Below are 11,253 nucleotides of genomic sequence, written 5' to 3'. Positions count from 1 at the left end.
CTACTTAGCGAACTCCCTCTTACTCTCTGAGATGAGAATCCAGGTACATATTCCTTCTGTGCACCTTGCTCTTTATGTCTGCTTCTGCACCTGTCCATTGCTGTTTTCTGTGCTCAGTACTAAATAACTGACATTAGCTGAGTACTTAATGAAACCAGTAACCAAAGGGTTAACGGGACTACTCACAGCTGCAGACTAATAAGTGCAGCTGCAACTTTTTACTCAGACTTTTTTCATACGCTTTTAAGTCTTTCTGACACTCCCAAGAGGTGGATTTGAGGCTTGCCCTCCAGTCTCCTTGTTTGGCTGCCTCTCAAACCCCCTCCTTGCTACATACTCAATGATTGTCTTTCCTGCGAATTGGGCGGATGAACTTGGATTTGATTACATTACTATGTGCCAGGCATTGTTCTTGGTGCTCTACATGTATTAACTCATTTAATTTGATGAGGTAGGTGCTAGTCCTAGCCCTACATACCCCGGGGGAGAAAACTGAGGTACAGCGAGGTTAAGTGATTTGCTCCAGGTGGTAGAGCTGGGACAGCGGGCAGTCTGGCTCCAGACCCAGTGCACTCCTGCTGCTGCACTGGAGGGGAGGAAGGAGCCCCTGAATGAACCCATAGATTGACTTATTAATTTGTATGTGTTTCATTCAAAGGATGTCTTATCCCTAGAAGGCACTCAGAATACAAATATTTGGAGAATTAATGAATCCCAAACCAGTTCACTAACCAGAGACACAGCATTTGTTTAATGCTATGGAAAGTCAATAAATACATGTTTTAGGAAGATTGATGTCTATTTCAATGACTTAGTAGCTTATTTATCACGTATTTGGAGTATTTTAATTGAAAACCTTAAAGTAATAGGGCTGAGGATATACCTCTCTCCCTCCAAAAATATTTTTTAGCTTTTCAGCTCTTTTTCAAAGTCTACAGTTTTTTAAGCAAAGTGAAATAGCTGTAAGTCATAAATTTTGCCTCAAGTATTTTTTCTACCCTTTCAAATGATAGCTTGAGTTTAGAATCATCGCACCAGGGTGTGGGAAGGCCTCCAGAGGCCCTCCAGTACAGCCTTGCGAGAATATAGGATTGTCTTCTCTGTGATCTTTGTCTCTCATTTCTAGGTTCACAGATGAGCCCACAAAATGACAGGTTTACAGGCTGGATTTGAAAAGTCATTTCCTGTGTGTCTGTAATATTTTGGTTCCCAGGGTCTGGAACTCCTGTTCCTTTCCCTGTGTTTACCATTTTCTGAAAAAGAAAAGAACAGAGTGTTTGGTGCATATTATTGAAGTAAAAGTGCAGCTCCATTCCTGGCATAAGTACCTGTCTCTCTTTCTAGTGGGACCAAAATTCTAGCAACCTTCTCTAGTGCACACTGGGGAACCTGCATTAACATTTTAAATTTAGAAACTGCAAAGGAGTCACAAAAGTCACTTCCCGAGAAGGAGGTGATTTGCCTGCAAGCAGAGTTACAAGCAAGAGCCAACTTGGAATTAACTCCTCTGAGGCTCACATGCCAGGAGGAACTTAAGACCCTTTTGCTAGTTTTTGCTGGTTTTCAGTTTGGACACACACACACACACACACACACACACACAGGATTTAACAGTCAATAGAACCTTCCTTTCCTCTTTTTACCAAGTTCTGCCTCAGGCCTTCCCCTCCAACCCTCTCCTCAACTGCAAAAAGTGGCCTACTTAGTAGTAAAATTTCTTCCATAACATCTGGAATCCACATGTCCAAAATGTAAGGCATAAACTCTTCGTTTTTTTTTTTTCTTTTAATTTAGGCTTAATTACTTGAGCTCTAAATCCTGCCTGTCCCTGCCTCCCTCCATACCAAACTAATTAGAACAATTATCTGAGCCATCCATGGCTACCGATCTGTTAAAGCCTGTTATTGAGGTTAACAAATGAGAGGGTTAATTTCTCTAGATTGCTCCATAGTTGGCGAAGAAAGATAACAAGGCTTTACATTAGTAGAGTGCTTCTGAGTTTTCAAGCTATTTTTTCTCAACACCAAACTGCCACCCAGGAGAAAAGCTTACTTTGGGGTTCCAGCCTGTCTGGAGGTAAGTGACTTAATTCAGAACTGAAGCACTTGGAATTCACGACTCCTTGTGAAAGAGGGTCTCTCCCCGCCCGGCTGCTTCAACTGTGTAAAAAAGGTTTTGATGTTTTTTAAAGGAAATAGGATTGCCAGGTAGTAACCACTGGTGCCAACTTGGAGCTGTTGACTTAAAGCCTTAAACAGTAAGCTGCTTTTTATAGATAATTAGACCAAGGCCCTGTATATTTTTAACTTAAATTCATCCAGTCACTTTGGCTAATTATAAATTACCCAGGTTTTTCTATTCTTTTTATACATTTGTTTCCCCTGTAACAGTAGCAAGGCTATCCTATGTCAGTCTTACTGGATAGCTAAACTGGAGTTCTTTTTTATTTTATTTTTTTTTTACGTTTATTCATTTTTGAGAGACAGGCAGAGCACAAGTGGGGGAGGGGCAGAGAGAGAGGGAGACACAGAATCTGAAGCAGGCTCCAGGCTCCCACCTATCAGCACAGACCCCGATGCGGGGCTCGAACTCACAAACCACGAGATCATGACCTGAGCCAAAGTCGGATGCACAACTGACTGAGCCACCCAGGCACCCCTAAACTGGAGTTCTTAATGTAATCTTTTTGCCCTGGAGGTTTTTTTTTTTTAGATCACATAGCCTAGTGTTGAATTTTCTTTTCTTTCTTTCTTTTTTTTTTTTTTTTAAAGCCCAAGAGAGTTCGTTGAAAAAAGGATTCGGTTTTCCTAGTATTACCACGATTTCAACTAATTTTTCCAACAGAGATTTGTGAAAATGTGATAAAAAGCGATGGGGAACAGGTTTTCAACGGCCTCACTTAAGTGCCAAAGGTAAGAAAAAAAATCCTTACGTCACAGAAGCACAGAAAACAAAAACTTACATGTTTTCTTCACTGCAAATATAGTTTGTCTTTTTTCAAGGACAGGATCAATGGTTACACCAAAAATACAATAACAATTGAGTATATTCAAGACACATTGTTCCAATTAATTCTCATAACATTGCTATATAAATTGTTTTAATAGTAATGTTCATTCAAAAACATTTATTTTTTAAATTTATTAGTATTATTAAAATTTTTTAATGTTTATTTTTGAGAGAGAGAGAGAGAGAGAGAGCATGAGTGGGGGAGGAGCAGAGAGAGAGAGGGGGAGACACAGAATCCGAAGCAGGCTCCAGACTCTGAGCTGTCAGTACAGAGCCTGGTGTGGGGCTCAAATTCACCAACCATGATGTTTAACTGACTGAGCCACCCCGATGCCTGTCTTCATTCAAAAAGAACATTTCTGATTATGAAAATGATACATGCTCATTGCGGAAGTTCTGGGAAAAAAATAAAATGAAATAAGAAAATAGAAATCACTTTTAGCAGAGACATTCACCGGTAACATTTTGATACAGAATATTTTCTTAGAGAGTTTTTTTTTCTATGCATATATGCACATATTCTAAACAACATAGATATTCCATATTTTACTTCACATTAAGCATTATCAATTCCATTAAAAATTCTTCAAAAACCTATTTTTATTTTCATTTCTCTAATGGACATTAAAATTATTTCTGTATTTTTCACCACGGTAAATAACGCTAAGATGACTATCTTATAATTATTTGGTTGTAGAATTTGATTATAGAACTACCTTTGTAAGAATTTGAGTCATATGTAAAGATCTAGTTTCCTTGACTTAATGCCCTTAACCTCTTGAGACCACATTTCAACAAATATTTTAAAAGTTTTTGTACATCTCCCTGAACTCCTACACGTTAAGTCTCTTGCCAGAAACCAGCTCTTTATAACAGCAATTTGGCATTCCTAATATGTCCTCTTTTTAGCTGCTCTGAAATACCACGTTTCTTTTTAGACTGCTCCCAAAAGCTACTCAGATTCCAAAAAGCTACTCACCAGGCCTCAAATTGAGAACCTGGTTATTTTGCCTTCAGCAAAAGGAATTTGTGGCCACTCTGAACTAAAGACAGATTTAGAGGTGGAAAAAGGACTGCGGGTGGGGGGCGGGGGGAATAATAAAGCAGACTGGGCTTTCCCCCCACCCCATTCTACCTTATTGACCATGTAATTGCAATTAACAGAGAAGGACCTTAGGTGGAGCCAAAGGATACTGGAGAAATCCCCTCCGCACTCAGGCAGGCCGTGCCTCTCAGATTCCGCCAGGCAGCTGGCTTGCCTGGCTGCGGGAGACTTCCAGAGCCAGCCAACCTAGGAGGGCGAGTGCCAGGAGGCACCTCCTCTCAAAGAAAGGAAAGAAAAAAAATGCCTTCTTATCATGGTTTGTGGAATTGGGGAAATTCCACAACCAGAGCTCCCAGTAAAGCTTTACCAGAGGCTTACAAACAAAGCAGACTCCCAAGAGAGGAGCTCCCTGGGAGAAGTAGCATTATCCTCACTCTCATCTTGTCACTTAATCACACTTATATTGTTACCTCACCGCTGGGCACATCTTTTCTTCCTCACTGGATTCGGAGCTGCTGGAGAGTCCGCAGGCCCTTACAGTTCTCGTGGAACAAACTCGCGGACCCAGCCCAAAGCAATACAGTTACAAGTTGTTTAATAACTAATTGCATACATGAACCAACACTTAGCATCTTAGAACAGTGCATTATCAGGTCTTTTCCTGCCTATTTTTTAATACCTTTTTAAAAAAATGTTTATCTATTTTTGAGAGAAAGAGAGCGAGCGAGTATGTGCAGAGACAGAGAATCCCAAGCGGGCTCTGCCCTGACAGCAGAGAGCCTGATGCGGGGCTCGAACTCACACGCACTGTGAGATCATAACCTGAGCCAAAGTCAGATGTTCAACCGACTGAGCCACCCAGGTGCCCCTTCCTGCCTATTTTTGATGGGGGATTGAGCAAAGTAACCTGGTCCTGGAAAGAGGACCAGGAAAGAACAGTTCACCAAGGTCTTTATTTCCCTGGGCTGGTTCTGAGAAAGTGAACCAAGCCCAATTCTGATTCCTGTACTTCAGTGAATCCAATGATTGATAATCTTCAATTAACTGAGATCCTCTCCCACTTCCTCAATTTTGAGGGAAAGAAATAAAAAATAGGGATTTTTATTTTTTCTTAAATAAATAAAACCATTTCTCAGTGTTGGCCATGGACTAGGTATAAATCCATCTCAGTCTCCTAAACCTTCCCCATCAATGTTTCCAGAAGTTTGTTCCAAGAAAACTGCTTGCAGATGCTCTGAGAAAAGGTTTCCACAAAGTCTAGGATTCTTCCCTTCTAGGTATCCACAATGAGCATGAGTGTTACAAAGGTTGTTAGGTGTCATTCAGTTAAGAAGCCTCTGTCTTCTCTACCCCAGAGTCTCAAACTTACCAGAACTATTTTGAATAGAAGCAGAATTATTTTGAAGAGCAGCTGGTAAAACTTTATGGAATGAACTTGGAGACATGCTGCTCTCCGCCAGGTGGAATGACAATACTCATTTGGGTTTACAGTGGGCGGAGGGGGGAATTGGTCATTGATTATTCAAGGAGTATCTTCAGTAGAGACAACTATGGTTTATCTACACAATGGAATAGTATTCAGTAGCAAAAATAAGGAAAAAATAACTTCTCTGGATGGATATGGAAAGAGATCCAGCATATACTATAAAATGCAGGATGTAAATTTATTTTATACACAATATATAAAAATGGAGGTATGTAAACATGTATAAAATGTATTACAAAGATATATATATATACACATATATATAATGCTACTGTTTATTTTTTGTGTAAGAAAGGGGATAAGAAAATATCTTCATCAAACAATGGAATGTTATTCAGCACTAAAAATAAAATCAATGAGCTATCAAGCCATGAAGACATGGAAAAAACTTAAGTGCATGAGGGAAGTCAATCTGAAAGGCTATATACTGTATGATTCCAACTGTATGACATTCTGGCAAAGGCAAAACTATGGAGACAGTAAAAAGATCAGTGGTTGCCAGAAGTTGGAGTGAGTGGGAGGGATGAATAAGTGGAACACAGGGAAATTTTAGGGCAGTGAAAATACTCGATATCTTATGATGTTGGATACATGTCATTACACATTTGCCCAGACCCATAATGTACAACACCAAGAGTGACCTGGAATGTGAACTATGGACTCTGGGTGATTATGTCGTGTCGATGTAGCTTCATCACTTGTAATAGATGTACTACTCTGGTGGGGGACGTCGATAAAGTGGAGGGTTATGGGTATAGGTGGGGCAGGGGGTATACGGGAAAAATCTGTACCTTTCCTTAATTTTGCTATGAACTTAAACCTACTCTTTAAAAAGTCCTTTAGAAAAATATAGAATCACGTGTGCTCGTGTTTGTATGAGGTAATACTGTAACGACACAGAAGAAACCAAAATAAGTAGTGCCCTGTAGAGGACAGGGAAAGTTTGGCGTGACAACTAGTGACAATGTTGAACTTTACCTAAGCCCTGTGCTCCAGAACACCGTGAAAGCTAAGAAATCCCCCAACCCTTTTGCGTCCCAGGAAATAGCAAAGGACCCTCCTCCTGTCTGAAATAAGACCTACTTCATCCTTCCTCCCATAAGACTCCCTTGTTGACCTGCTCCTTCCTTCTCTTTAAGACATCCCTCATTAACGAACACTCTCCCTATTATAATAGGCGGAATAAAATTATCTCTTTAATTATCCAGTGCCTTTTCACAACAAGCCTGGGGACAGAGGTCAGAGACTTCTTGGGGTAAACCTTTTCCTATCATTTTGATGTTCAAATGATGCGACTGCATGGGCCACTTGAAAAATTTCTAATTTAATTTAAAATACAAAACAGGCAAAAGATACTTTTGATAAACGAGTGGCTAACTTGAAAGCGCCATTAAAGAATACCTCGGTCTGGGGCGCCTGGGTGGCATCATCCATTAAGCTTTTGACTGTGGCTGAAGTCGTGATCTCACGGCTCCTAAGTTCGAGCCCCACATCGGGCTCTGTGCTGACAGCTCGGAGCCGGAAGCCTGCTTCAGATTCTGTGTCTCCCTCTCTCTGCTCTTCCCCCCGCTCACGCTCTCTCTCTCTCAAAAATAAATCAACATTAAAAAAAAAAATTAAAAAAAAAAAAAAAGAATACCTCAGTCTGGCATCCCCAGTTCACTATTTCAGGAAAGAAGTATGTCCTGCTCTTCAGCCTTCTCTATTGACCAACGAGGTGCTGGCTTGCTGACACTTTGCAGGCTTTTCTTTCCTTCTAAGTACACTTGTAACGAAAGAACATGGAGAGAAAGGAAAAAGAGGGAAAAGGCAGGAAGCTGTTCTGGCCTCTCCTGTATAATTTTTGAACCTGTGGTTGATAAAATTCCTTAGTTTGAACCCATAGTCTTTCTTCCTACCACAGAAAAAACAAAAAAAAGTCATTTTCTCTTTTTTTCCTCCACGTATTCCTGTCCTTTGGGTCTTCTTTTGCCTTCCGCCTTCAGTTTTAATTAACGTTGTGGAAACCTGAGCTACATGTCCCTCGTGCATGGTCACTTCCTCCCAGTTGCTGTGGCAACTTGCATGCGGTGGCCTTGCTTTGAAGACAAGTCATAGGAGGGGGTACTGCAGTTCCCTGGAAGGGGACCTGGATCAATGGGTGACCAGGAGGAGCAAACTTCCCTGGAGACCTGGACCATTCATACTAAAAACTGTTACATGAGAGAAAAAGAAACTTCTTTTATAAACCATTGTACGATTAACTTTATTCAAATGGACACAGTTTCTCCTCAAGGGAATTGAAAGGGTTGCATCAGATAATCTCCAAGAAGCTTCCCAGTGCTAATTTATGTGAATCAAAGGCTAATTTTGCCACCTTAAAGGGTCAGAGAGGCTTTGAACCATAGCTGTTTATAGAGCATATCATCATGCGCAGCTGAGAGGCATTTGCTACTCTAGAGCCTAATGGATAAGACCTGAACTTTGGGTTCAGCCTCATAAATCCAGTTCCTGGCCTTGCTCCTTACCACCTGTGACCTTGGGCAAATTGCTGAGGCTGTTTGAGTCTCACTTCCTTATCTATAAAATTCAGATAAACTTAGGAACTGTTTCACTACCTGAGATAATCCAGGAGAAGTTCCTGACTAATAATAAACACTCAAATTGTAGTTGTTTTTATCATTGTTGTTAACGTTGTTGTTATCACGACCTTTGTTAAGAACGTACACCCCAACTGTAGCAATTTTGCATGGGCCAATCTTATCCAAATTCTGCTTACCTGCTTTCTGTCATCATTTTAAAGAATTAATGGACAAAAAACATCGCAACAGATTGAAATCACTGTGAAGAGTGAGGTGAATGGATGTGGTAGTGGTATCTACTCTTTGCCTGTGTGTGGTTCTCTCCTGTGTCCTGGGAGTATGGGAGACTACTGCCCAGCCTTTTTGGCAGTTGGGCGAGACATCGTGACTAGTTCTCGTCAAGGGGCAGTGAGTCAAAGTGATGGATATAAATAACATCTGGTGCAAGGGATTTCAGAGCATATGGGAATTCTCCCTCATCTCTTTCCCTAAAGCCACTGGTTGATCCAATAGCGTCATACAATGATGGAGCCCTCGTCAACCTGGGCCCTTGAATGACTGTATGGAGCAGGTCTATTTCTCACCCTCGACCTCTAACGCACATTGGACATGTGGAATAAGAAATAAATTTGTTGTGCTGACACTGAATATGCTATCACATTACCTTTATTCCCCCCTAAAATAATAAGTAATGACCAAGTTGCTATAATAGTCAGAATACTTAAGCTTTTGCACTGAAAGGTCAAAGGGCCCACATTTGCCAACTATGATGGCCCCTGCTGGAAATGTCCATGATTAAAATACCTAAAGCGATTTAAAACATAGAAAATGTTACTTCATTAATGGAAGTATGGCAATAGAAAGTTTCCAGGAGTGATTAATATAGAAGATCTATGTTTAGAGCCCCTAGTACTGGAGAGAAAAGCTATTATTATTTCTTACTGAGCGTATTGAGATGATTTTTTTTAATGTATATGCATTGCCTAGTGGTTAAGAATACCCTAACTCTGGGCACCTGGGTGGCTCAGTCAGTTAAGCCTCAGACTCTTGATTTCCACTCAGGTCATGATCTCACAGTTTGCGAGATCTGCCTTGGGTTCGGCACTGAGAGCACCGAGCCTGCTTGGGATTCTCTCTTTCCCTCTCTCTGTGCCCTTCCCCCATGTGCTCTTTCACACACTCTCCTCAAAATAAACAAACAAACTTTTTTTTTTAAAAAAAGTATACCCTAATTCTTACTCTCAATTCAGACCGCCTAGATACAAATCTTGACTTCAACTTCTTGTTTTGAGCAAGTCACTTAATTTCTCTGGCCCCCAGTTTCCTCGTTTATAAAGTGGTTTAATACACCTCACTTATACAGTGTTATAAGGATTAAATGAATTAATATATATAAAGCTCTTAGAATGTACATGACACATAGTGTCTTATATAAGTATTGGCTATTATATTGATGTTTTTTTTTTTTTTTTTTGAGAGAGAGGGCACAAGTGAGGGAGGGGTAGAGAGAGAGGGAGGGAGGGAGAGAGAATCCCAGGAGGGGCAGAGAGGGAGAGAGAGAGAGAAGCAGGGCTTACCCAAAGCGGGGCTTGAGCTCAAGCTCACAAACCGTGAGATCATGACCTGAGCCAAAGTCCAATGCTTAATCAACTGAGCCACCCAGATGCTCCCTGATGATTATTTCTAATAATTGTAATGATTTCTGAAATTAGGAATTATGCCATGGGGTGCCTGGGTGCCTCAGTCGGTGAAGCATCCAACTCGTGGTTTCAGCTCAGGTCATGATCTCACAGTTTTGTGAGTTTGAGCCCCATGTAGGGCTCTGTGCTGGCCAGTAGGGAGCCTGGCTGGAATTATCTGGGTCCCTCTCTCTCTGCCCCTCCCCCACTTGCACTTATCTGTCTCTCTCAGGATAAATAAATAAACTTTAAAAAACAGGAAAAGAAAGAAATGACACCATATTACCCTGCCGTAAGAATAGGCTGATAAGTCATTGACACAGACTAGAGAACCCAGAAATAGATTCAGGGCAGGATGGCTATCGACTTGGTTTGTATGTTGTCCCTGCAGACAGTCTCTGTTCCGGTCCATCCGTGTCCATCCTGTTTTTGCTGTTTATATTTTAAATATATCCCTGGTCTCAGGACATAGAAATTTAGTATATGGCAAAATGTGGTGCTTTGACTCAGTGGTTAAAGATGATTTATGTCACATATATTGCTAACAGACACCTTGCTATATGTTTGGTAAAATAAAGGGAGACTGTTACCTTATACTCTACAGACCTAAATTTCAGATGGATTTGAGACTTGATTGTAAAAAACTGTAATAATGGAAATGTATCTCTACATGTTGGGAAGACTTTTAGCAGGCAATCCAGATGCTATAAAATAAAGATATGTAACTACTCAAATTAAAAAAAAAAAGAACCATAGTGTGAAAAAAAATTTAATTAAAAAACATATAAAAATATTTAAAAAATAGAGTGGAAAAAATACCACAAATTCGATAGACAATGATAGATTAGGCAAACTATTTCCTAAATGTGTGAAAATGAAGGGCTACTTGTTTTACTACATAAAAAGTTAAAAAAAAATTAAAAGAAGAGTAGCCTAACAGAAAACGGACAAAGAATGTAAACAGGCAGTCCATGTAAGAGCAAGTCCAAGATTTGTGTTCGCCACTAAATACAGAAAAAGATGCCAAGGTGCCTGCCTCATGAGGAGTCAGGGAATGGCAAATTAAAGTGACAATAAGATATCTCTTTATAGACTTCAGATTGGCAAAAATAAAAAAAGAAAGATGACAGTTACTGTTTTCAGAAATATGTGGAAAGGGGCACTCTTATACATTGCTAGTGAAATTGTGAATTACTACAGTATTTTGGAGAGCAAATTACAATTTTATATATATGTATATATATAATTTTATATATACAATTTTATATAATATATATATTTATATATCTTTTATATATATACTTTATATATATATACTTTATATATATACTTTATATATATATACTTTATATATACTTTATATATATATACTTTATATATATATATATATATATATATATATATATACACTTTTCCTAGCAATCTTACTCACAAGAGGAATTTTCCCATTTAAATAAGAGCACCAGTATGAAA

This window comes from Prionailurus bengalensis, chromosome C1 (assembly GCF_016509475.1).
Source record: "Prionailurus bengalensis isolate Pbe53 chromosome C1, Fcat_Pben_1.1_paternal_pri, whole genome shotgun sequence".
NCBI lineage: Eukaryota > Metazoa > Chordata > Mammalia > Carnivora > Felidae > Prionailurus > Prionailurus bengalensis.
The sequence above is the reverse complement of the archived record's forward strand: the minus strand, read 5'-3'. Positions refer to the sequence as shown.